Below are 10,000 nucleotides of genomic sequence, written 5' to 3' on the forward strand. Positions count from 1 at the left end.
CTGCAGCGTGGTGTGACTGAGTTAAGCATCATTACTCCACTAGAACCCATCTGAACACAGCATAATTAACATAGCATGAGGGATACACACATACACACACACACACACACACGCACACACACACACACACACACACACACACACACACACACACACACACACACACACACACACACAGTGCATTAACATAGTCTGAGGAACACATACCCCCATGAATACGTAAGGCCTGTTTGCCTTCAATGGAGGATTTGCACGAAAATCAATATGACAAATATTTACTTTGCATCAAAATGAGTTTGAACAACTTTGCCTAATTTGAGTCGAGTCAGTATTCCCCTCACTAAGCATATCTGCCAAGTAGCAAAACACTCAAGGTTAATCTATTCATCTTGGCCATCCTTTTTATTAGCCAATGATTGATCACTTTAGGGTTTGGATAGGTTTGTTTTTATTCCATATAAGGTCGATGGCAACGCTTGCCTTGACAGGGTTGGCCTGGTCTTATTTGACAAATTATGCCAATTGGCCCCTAACAATGGTCCCTAGCATATTAATACTCATCTCCTTCTAATCAAACTAAATAAACACACACACACACACACACGGGCCCGCACACACACACACACACACACACACAGTTTTACCCATTTGGCCTCTGTTCGGTCCGCCTCATTTGTCTGGTAAAATCAAACAGATCCTTTGTAGTGGAGCAAGTGTATTCGATGGAGCTGATTTACGCAGAGGTGTGTGTGTGTGTGTGTGTGTGTGTGTGTGTGTGTGTGTGTGTGTGTGTGTGTGTGTGTGTGTGTGTGTGTGTGTTTTGTGTGTGTGTGTGTGTGTGTGTATGTTGGATTGGATAAAGGTGATTTACGCCAGTGCCTGTTGATTTATCACCCCTCATTAACCCTGAAGGCCCCTCCCTGGCTGCTCTTCCACAGCTAATCAGCAGCTTCTCTCTCCTCGAGTCCACTGAGCTCCTAAACACACACACACACACACACACACACACACACACACACACACAGCAATGCAAGAAAGGACAAACACTGATAGAGGAAAAGAAAACTGAAAAAAACAGTGTGAATTGACTGTGTGTGTGTGTGTGTGTGTGTGTGTGTGTGTGTGTGTGTGTGTGTGTGTGTGTGTGTGTGTGTGTGTGTGTGTGGCTGTGTTATCTGTGTGATCTGCATACTGTATTCACGTGAGTTTATCTTGCATAGTGTGTGGGGGTTCAAGAGCATGAGGCCAGTCGTTTAATCCTCTCCTTCAGAAGCCTGAACCATGCCCTCTAGGCTGTGTGTGTGTGTGTGTGTGTGTGTATGTGTGTGTGTGTGTGTGGGGGGGGGGGGGTCACTAATTAGACAGGTAACGAGATCTGATTAGGATTCTACTCTGATCACAACCCTGTTGACCTCTCCACACAGCCTGGGACAACCACTTTGATCTACACACACTGCTCTACATTCCACACACACACACACACACACACACACACACACACACACACACACACACACACACACACACACACACACACACACACACCTCATATGCTGTACCTGTCACGCACAGCTCACCAGTGGAGGCTGGTGGAGGTAGAAATCGGAGGACAGGCTCATTTGTCATGCAGGGAATGGAATGAGGAATGGTATCAAACACACGTGGTATCCAACACATGCATTACAATGAGCCCGTCTGCCGATGTCTACCTCCACCAGCCTCCCCTGACAGCTCACACACCACTTACACACACAGGTCAATCTATGCTCGCATATACAACATTGATCATAATCAATAAAATGTCATTGAGGGATTGTGCTAATGCTAATGAAGTCATTCATTAGTGCAGTGTCATTCATTTATACATATTCCCAATCAAGGGCGGGATGGTGACTCTATACAGTATATATGAGGTTTTTGTATTCAGCTCTGAAAACTATGTTTTTTGACATGGTTTTGAAAGTGATGATTAGGCAAAAAAAAAAAAAAAAAAAAAAAAGGGACTATTCACGCTCCCGTACGTCTAAGCTCCTGGTGGTCTGAGTAAGCTCTCACAACCCCTGGTCTCTCTCTGGTCCTCGTGTACAGGAAGGGCACGTCCTGTGTGCAGTGGTGCTTCGCCACTGAGGATTACTTCCGCTCGCCAGCCATAGAAATTGATTCTTTTGATCTCACATTTCCAAATTAGAATTCTAATTCACACAATGAAAAATTAATCACCATTTCCCAGGGTTTCAAAGAGAATGCCACTAAGTATTTCCATGCCGAGTTGGCATTAAAAATGCTAGGCAGAGCTGGCCTTTTTCTTTCACGGGGGGGGAGGGACTTTTTTTTTAGTTCCTCTATTGGAAAGCCGAGTGTTGAATAAGTGATGACCTTCATGGTGAAAGTCAAAGCCCATCTTAAGGAGGGAGAGCTGCACTGTAAATAATGATTCACACGCTCAGCAATAATACAGCAAAAACCTCAAAGTAACTTGAATGGTAACACATGGCAATATGTTACAATGGTTTCTGTCATCCACGGGGGGCAGATGATACAACTCTACAAATCTACCCCTGTCTACCCCCCGGAATCTCATTTGAGAGATGAGATTCCAGGATTTGAGATTACACTGTCGCAAACAGTGTTGCTTTCCTCGCACTCCGAGCTCACACGAGTCTCAAACCTGCAACCCCTGTATTGCCAACACACTGAAATACCCAATGAAATACCCAATGAAATACCCAATGAAATACCCAATGAAATACCCAATGAAATACCCAATGTTAACCGGCTATACCCCATGGGAAACCTAGCAATTGGATATAACTTAAGTGCACTACCTTCAACCAGAGCCTTATGCAAGTCTCAGAAGTAGTGCACTGTGTGTGTGTGTCTGGGGAGCCTCTTGGGGGCAGGAACTTGAGGGAAGAACATGCACCAGGAGAGGCTGGTGGAGGCACAAATCGAATGAGGGGCTCATTGTAATGGATGGAATGAGGAACGGTACCAAATGCACACGTTGGATACCATTCCTCATTTCATTCCATTCCATCCATTACAATGAGCCCGTCACCCGATTTGTGCCTCCGCCAGCCTCCCCTGGTCCGTGTTCTTCCCAGGCGTGTTGGGTAAAGTTAGCCGGGAGGGAGGCGGTGAAATGAATTAGCCTGAAGGACAGTAGGCAGCTGGCGTGGTGAGGAGTGATGACACAGAGGCCCAGGAGTGTCCTTGGAGAGCCAACGTTGGCTGGCTGGCTGGGAGGACACACGCCTCTCACAATAATTATACGGCTAAGCAGCTTCTCTCACTTTCCCACCTTGTCTCTCTGCCAATGGGGTCTCTCTCTCTTTTTCCTTCCTTTCCTTTCCCCTTCTCCCTTCTCCTCTCAGGGTAATGGTTTTGGTCTTTTTCCAGAGCTCGCTCTCTCTCTCGCTCGCTCTCTCTTTCTCTCTCTCTCCCTCTCTCTCTCTCTCTTTTTCTCCCTCTCCCCTTCCTAATGTGTCTTCAATAGCTGCTGACAGGCCTGCTAATTCACCCCTCACGATTGCAGGTGATGATTGCATTCCATTCCCATTAAATCGAAGAAGGAACTAGTGATGAAGAAGAGAGCAGCCAGGGTCTGGAGGAGAGGAGAGGAGAGGAGAGGAGAGGAGAGGAGAGGAGAGGAGAGGAGAGGAGAGGAGAGGAGAGGAGAGAAGAGAAGAGGAGAGGAGGGACAGTCAGGGTGGAGGGGAGCCAGACCTAGGTCGGGGACAGCCAGGATGGAGACCTAGGTAAAAGACAGCCAGGATGGAGACCTCGGTAAGGGACAGCCAGGGTATAGGGGAGCAAGGCTATGTCCCAATTGACACAAGAACCACAATGAAAATACATCAGTAGACTATATTGTATTTCATCCTTGACCATATTTTATGTGTGGTATGTATTATTGTACTCAAATGACTGAGGCAACTCTCTGTATTTTAAACATGTCAAATAAAGTCCTTCATTCATTCATTCATTCATTCCCACTATATATTCCTGATATAATACATATTCTTTATGCATCTAAGATGTATGGATCTATTCATTGAAGTCCTTAGTCTGGGCTGAAAAGCAGAAGCTCTGAAAGAAGTTCTCTTCAATGCCGTTGCCTCACCTAACCCCATACACTCTATTCAGTCCATACACTTTTAGAATTCAGTACAGAACAAAATAAATTAACTTTCAACATCTACTCCCCTATTGTTCCACGTAATTAATGACATTTTCCTTTAGCACTTCATTTAGATGACAATTTAACGCCTCTATCTCTTCTTGATTGCTTAGAATTTAATTTCTTTGTCGATTTCAATAAGCAATATTTAGGTACATAATTAAATTCTTGTTCTTTAAAGACAATTGATTCATTAAAACGAGAGGGTTCTTCTTATCATTTCCCCAGAAGGTTTTCACCCATAATTTCCTGTTCTATTTCAAGCATATAAACAGTTCATGTGAGGTGAACCTAAGCAGGTCATATTTAATGATAATGGTGGCATGCCCTTGGCTATTCAAAGTTAGTTGGCCTTACAAAATTGAATTGAAAGGAAATTAATTTCCATTCAAATTAACAATATGCTGTAAAACAACCAATGGCAATTCAGCTAAGCTTGAGAGGTTCACCATAGACATTACAACATGATAATGCTCCCTAGTTTCCTGCTAGTATAACCTGCTCATTTTATGCAGTACCTGGAATGGCAGAAATGTGCAAAGCGTAATGTAAATATGTGTTAGTGACATTCTTGGGACTATGCAGTGCTACTTAAATGAACTACTGAGACACCAACTTGCACTCAAATTCAATACATTCTGCTGTGAAGAGAAAATGCCTCCTTGTAAGAAAGAGGGAGAGTGAGAGTGCTCCTTGTCTCTTTTCAGAGGCCATTACTGGACAATAGATATTGATTCCTGCAGTATCTCACATTGGAATACTCTACAAGGATCCATTTATCTGTTTATCTGTCTGCAACTGGGAGTTGAGAGCCAAGGCAGGCAACAGCCAATACACTAAAGTCTACTCAACATTTTATAAACAAATACATCAATGTTATCCCCTTGAGTAGGCCAAAGAGGGACTCCTATCTGCTGAAGAACAATACTGCCACCTACTGGTTATCTGATTGTCCATGACAGGCATTACGACTGGATGTTGGCTGAGATTCTGGCTCTGATTCTGAGAGACGATTTTTCGGCCAAATGATCACATCGATGTCACATTCTGTAGCTCGGTGAAGGAGACAGAGGCTGATTCAGTTGTAATGAAACAGAGGGCAATGAGCATATGGCTACACTAACTAACAGATAAAGTGCCAGTAATCTTCATTATATCTTCTCCAATGGGTTTCCGGAAGAAAGGTAATGGAGTGTTAAACATGATGGGTTATATGGAAATTCATACAGTAGATGCACTCAAAGTTAGATGATACAGAACTAAAATTACCACCACTTTTTTTTTTTAACTGAAAAATAAGCTATTCTCTTTTCCCTATTCACTATATCAGAGCCACCATGTGTCACAGCTGAAGGATGATTCCACTTCCACTGCTCCTGCTATGGCTGTTCAGTATTCTGCTGTCTTTTTGCATGTCTGTGATGGAAATCCCAATAAAGAAAACCTCCAACGAGAACATTTCAAAGGTAGCATATCTCTCAAAAGCATCTTTTGATGTGAAATGAAACTGAATTTTAATGCAGTGCCCCTCTATCACTCCGCAGCTTGTTGTACGGCCAGATAACATTTATGGAAAATTGGTTAATTCAGCAGTTAGACTTTGAACCGTCATGCGTCTGTGTCAAAAAAATAAAAGATGGGATGGTTGTTGAAGCTCTGAAGCGCGACCTGATATGGCATAGTATCGAGATGCATAATCCTGAGATAACAATATTCTTCTGACAGGCTGCGATGTAGACGGTGAGGTAGTTGTTTACAAACATCATATATACATTTTGGTGTGCGTTCATGTAATGTACATTTTATTAATTCCCCTTTTTTAAGTTATGAGTTTGAAAACTGCTCATATACTGCTTATACTGCTCATACACTGCTTATACTGCACTACCTGTATATATTGTTCACATTTCTGCTTTTTTTGCACTTCTGGTTAGACGCTAACTGCATTTCGTTGTCTCTGTACTTGTACTCTGCACAATGACAATAAAGTTGAATCTAATCTAAAACATGACGTCTATTGAAATCCTCAATAAAGCACCCCTATGAATTCTCTTTGAATAATTACCACATAATACAACTAACCTAATTAACTAATCCTAACCATCAACTGAACATATACACTCACTGAACACTTTATTAGGAACACCTGTACACGTTCTCATGGTGGAGGTGGTGTAATGGTGTGGGGAATGTTTTCTTGGCACACTTTGAGCCTGTTAATACCAATCAATAGTCGCTTGAATGCCACAGCCTATTTGAATATTGTTGCTGACCATGTGCATCCCTTCATGGCCACAATTTACTTCCAGCATGATAATGCACCATGTTACAAAGCAAAAGTCGTCTCAAACTGGTTTCATGAACATGACAATGAGTTCAGTGTTCTTCAGTGGCCTTCCCAGTCACTGGATCTAAATCCAATAGAACACCTTTGGGATGTATGTCAAACGGGAGATTCACAGCTTGAAAATGCACCTGAAAAATCTGCAGGAATTGCGTGATGCAATCATGTCACCATGGACCAGAATCTCAAAGGAATGTTTCCAACACCTTGTGGAATCAATGCCACGAAGAAGTAAGGCTGTTTTGAGAGCAAAGGGAGGCCCTACCCAGTATTAGTATAGTGTTCCTAATAAAGTGTTCAGTGAGTGTATGTGCAATGAATAGATTTCTTAAATACCAAAATGATTTATATCCTACCACAGTCTCCACATCACGGTATATACAGTACTGTAGGGCTTTTCCTGATTCAGGTATATTTGTCAAGAAAACATTCATGGTTGGTCATGAAAAGTGCCTCCCACAATTAGTTTTGCAGGTGTACAGGACTCACCATCAATCCCAATCACTTCATTTATTGCCTCCACCACTTGTGGGCAGAACTGGAGGAACACAAGTACAGGATGTTTAGGAACTGAGCTGCAAGGAGTGTTCAGGGATATATTGTTGGGTCGGTATTTGTCTTAAATGACAGATTAAATTAGATTATGTGCTGTATATGTTGCGATTGGAAACATTCTTCTGGGTAGTATGAAAGTAGAGGACTTTAGGTTCACAATGAGGTATCACAATCGGATTGCATTATTGATTGCATGATCAATATTATTTCTCGAACATTTCGGAAACGAGGATAGAATTGCCTGAAGGTGTAACCGAGGCAACGTTTACAATTCACATCCAAGCTGAGCTTTCATTTATATCTGGATACCAATATTTTCTCAATGTAAGATTTGGTCTATTTGGTGAATCTTTGCTTGAGGACATAGCCTCAATGATTGTTTACAACTCCAACACAATAATCTGTATACATACAGAATACACCAGAATAACATCTAAGTGGCACAGTGGTTAATAATATTAAAACTAACATCTCCGGAACGTTAACATTACAATATCTTGCAAACTGTATGTTTAGACATCTGGATGACATTTGGTATGAGACGTTGCCTCAATGACACTTTCTGGCTGCCGTACTATGGTCCTAAAATCATTTAAACAAATGTATTGTTATTTAAACAAATGTATTGTTGTAAGTCGCTGTAAATGTAAAAAATAACTTGTATGAGACGTTGTTACCACATCCTACTTCACATGTCTGTGCAATGTTTTGGTTGAACATTGTCTCAAAGTAGTCATGGGGGTTGGTCACGGTACCCTTTTAACTGCTGAAATCCGTAGTATTGCTGGTCCATCCCTCATCTCGGAACCAAGAATCAAATGACTTGGTGACACTCGCCCATACCAATGTCCTCTGGCATGCTGGCATGTCACCCCTCTCTTCTGTCTGTCCTCTCTCTCTCTCTCTCTCTCTCTCTCCCTCCCTCTCTCCCTCCCTCCCTCCCTCCTCCCAATTTCTCTCCTCTCCTGTGATTCCTGTTTTTCAGTGATGTAAAGCCCTTGATAACTTTATTGCCTCCCCATCCCGTTGGTTCCCAAGAGCCCCAGGTGGGGACAGCATCCTGGGGCTGGGAGAGAGAGAGTGCCGGCAGGCTGGGCACCACCGCCTGTTATCTAAGGGAGGGATAATGAATCGGATGGCAGATTGTGAGACGCTGTTTATGGCCGTCTGGATTGACGGTGGTGATGGAGGGACGGGGAGGAGGGGTGAGGAAGGAGTGTGAGCCACACTTAACAGAATGTGACAGGCGCAAAATGACAGGGTTTGGCCCGGGAGTCAGGGCAGCGTGTGACACACACACTCACACACACTTACACGCACGCACGCACAGACAGACACACACACACGCACACACACACACACACACACACACACACACACACACACACACACAAATTCACACACCTCAATGGTGATGCAGGTAAAGGCGTGAGGGGCAATTTAATCTGATCCACGGAGCGCAAATCAATGCCTCTGTCTCGGCGTCTCCATCCGCACGCCTCACACAGTGCCAATCAGAGAGGAGACGACACATTCTCAGACGGGGACGAGACAAAGTCATCCGGGTCTCGGTGGGTACATCAGAGCGTTGGCGTGGCGGGTGGAATGGTGGCTATTAGATGGATAAACCCAGGGGAAGTCTGTCCTTCCTCACCTCCTCAGTGAGGTCAACTGACATTCTCCTTATCATATACGTACACCTGCATGGGAAAGGCCTCACGCCTGGACTAGAAAACCAGGTAGTCCGTGATAAGCATCACATTGTGCTGTTCACAGCTGTATCCTGTGCATATGATAAATAAACATTTATTTGATTTATACCTGGACTATTCTATTGTTCCAATCATATTCAGAGAGGTATGTTTGGCCTCATTCACACCCGGGCAGTTGAGCATAGATGTTGAATGTGTAGAGAGAAAAGAGAGAGGACTGAATGTGTGTGAAAGAGAAGGAATAATGATATAGGGAGAGAGGGAGCGAGGGAAGGGCGTCCAGGCAGAGTGACAGTGACAGATTAAAGCTATAGCTGACAGAACGCTCGGTGATGGCAGAGTATCAGCCTCTGGTCCAGAGGGTCAGTCCAGTCTCCCTCTTTCATCTGTCTCCATCTCTCTATTCCTTCTATCACCCCTACTTTTCTCTCTCTCTCTCTCTCTCTCTCTCTCTCTCTCTCTCTCTCTCTCTCTCACACAGTGAAGACTCTGGCATAGATCCCTGTCATGCTGGCAAAAATATATACAAATATTTATCTCTAAACGCGCACACACACAGACACACACACACACACTCACACACACATGTATGTTCATTAAGCCAGAGGTAACATAGTAGCAACCTTTGTATTAATCAAGAGACTATCCATGGTAACCGGGCATATATTGACATACTAAACGGGAAAATAAATAAAGAAAAAGTTTTATCACCCAGACTCTAACATATTTGAAACGCCAGACCCGTAGCCCAAGACCACAGGATTTACACCAGCTTCCCAGTATGATTAAATTTGATGTTTGAAGATAAAATAGTCCTGGAACGGAGGGTTGGGATTGGTGGAGAGAGAGAGAGAGAGAGAGAGACCCAGGCTCCTGGTGAGTTTGTGCGACACGTTAATTGCATCAATGATTATCCCTGCGCATTACACTTCCGGCTCATATTTATAGTTGTGTCCACTTTTCATTATGGTCTTCATTACGGGGCATAAATAACATACATAAATGTGCCGGCCATGCCTCGACATACTCCATAACATTGCCAAGTGTTATCCATCTTGTCCGGGGTGATCCGGCATTACCTGGCTGAATTATGTCTATTAGCTGACACTGGCCCCTCCCTTCTCATCAGGGTCTGCACTAAGAAGAAGACAGCATTAACTTTAGAGGCTTTATAGCATCTTCTTTACCCAACACACACCATTAATCTGC

This window comes from Argentina silus, assembly GCF_951799395.1.
Source record: "Argentina silus genome assembly, chromosome: 15".
NCBI classification, from domain to species: Eukaryota; Metazoa; Chordata; class Actinopteri; order Argentiniformes; family Argentinidae; genus Argentina; species Argentina silus.